The sequence below is a fragment of the Littorina saxatilis genome, linkage group LG17 (genome assembly GCF_037325665.1).
Source record: "Littorina saxatilis isolate snail1 linkage group LG17, US_GU_Lsax_2.0, whole genome shotgun sequence".
Taxonomy (NCBI): Eukaryota; Metazoa; Mollusca; class Gastropoda; order Littorinimorpha; family Littorinidae; genus Littorina; species Littorina saxatilis.
In genome coordinates, this window is record NC_090261.1 from 54,544,380 (window position 1) to 54,546,207 (window position 1,828).

Sequence of the window (1,828 nt, forward strand, 5' to 3'; positions counted from 1 at the left end):
TATTAGCACATAAATCAAACACCTGTTATACTTTCAATGATAAACCCTGCAGCCCTTTTTGTGACCCCGTTGTTATCATGCAGAAAGTGTGCTGGCTGACACCTGCAGCTGTGATGATGTAAAAATGAGGGGAACATATTTGAATATTGAGTGGGATCAATTCTTTCGTAGCCAAGGCAGCACAAGTGTTAATAGGGCAAGTGTTGTACTTTTCTGTTGCGAGATTTTCGCTGTGCTTTTTTTCGGTTTATATTTTCGTTTGTTTGTTTGTTTGTTTGCTTGTTTGTTTGTTTGTTTGTTTGTTTGATTGTTTGGTTCGGTTTGGTTTGCTTGCTTTGTTCTTGGTTTTACCTTGTTTCTTTATTTTGTTTTGTTTAGTTTTGTTTGGTTTGGTTTGGTTTGGTTTGGTTTTTAGGTTGTTTTGTTTAGCCCTGGGGGTTTTCTTCTTTGTGTTTGAGCCAAGCTGTCCCTGTGCATTTTTTGCACGTGTGCACAGGTGCATTCATGTGTGCATGCGTGTGTCTTCGCGTGGGTTTGAAAAAGCAAATAATCAACCAAAATAGTCACAATTAAAATAGCTGAGATCACATGTCAAAGACAGCTGAAAGTCGATATTCTGCAATTCATCAACATATTGACGCTCGAGCATCTATTGTGTTCACTTATCCCGCGATTTTTGATGCATATCTTTCAAAACACGCTGGCTTGGTCTTGGGTGCACCTGCACCGGCTAGCGGTTCGGTGCATTGCGTACTCTGAAACTTGATTCGGTGATCCTTACGTCAATATTCCTCGACTACGCTCGGTTGCAACGAAACAGCATACCTTGATAATAGCATCTCCGTCAATCTGTGTTAGTAAACGGAGAATTTCCCGTACTTGTTTCCACCAGAGTAATAACATGATTTATGGACAAAGACTTTGCTCGCTTAATCGGGAATTACTTCTGTGGGTGGGTTACATAATGGCTCATGTGTTCGTATAGAATTTCGATTTTACTGGTGATTTTTTTTTAAATTTTAAACTTATGAGAGTCTTTTCCAAATGTAATTAATGTTGTTTGTTTGTTAGTTTGTTGTTATTTGTTGGTTTTGTATTTTATGTTTTTCATTTGTCCTTCTTTTTATTTCCTTTCCTTATTTTCTAAAGAGATAAAAGTCGCAAAAGGGCACTGCATGGAGAAACCGGCACGGTTGGCCTAGTGGCGTCCGCCCCGTGATCGGGAGTTCGTGGGTTCGAACCCCGGCCGGGTCATACCTAAGACTTTAAAATTGGCAATCTAGTGGCTGCTCCGCCTGGCGTCTGGCATTATGGGGTTAGTGCTAGGACTGGTTGGTCCGGTGTCAGAATAATGTGACTGGGTGAGACATGAAACCTGTGCTGCGACTTCTGTCTTGTGTGTGGCGCACGTTAAATGTCAAAGCAGCACCGCCCTGATATGGCCCTTCGTGGTCGGCTGGGCGTTAAGCAAACAAACAAACAAAATCCTTGTCTGGCAAGGAAACCGATTTTTTTTTAACATATTTAGAGCTTTTTGTAATGTATTATTGATATAAGCAGATTCGCGACCGTCGATAATGATTTTTCATGGTGTTTTGTAATTTTTAAATTACAAAGGAATTGATATGTAAGACAGTTTTAAGCGAGCTATTTTTCGCGGCTGTATTTACTGTGCAAACAACTCTAAATATGGCAAAAGTGTCACGTGATAATCAACCGTTTGGTTTCGGCGCTCACTGGAGCAGACGATTTTCTCTGTAACCAGTTGACAGTGATGACACCATATATTACGGTCTCCTTCCGGCAGCAGTCCCAAAATTTCGACTTG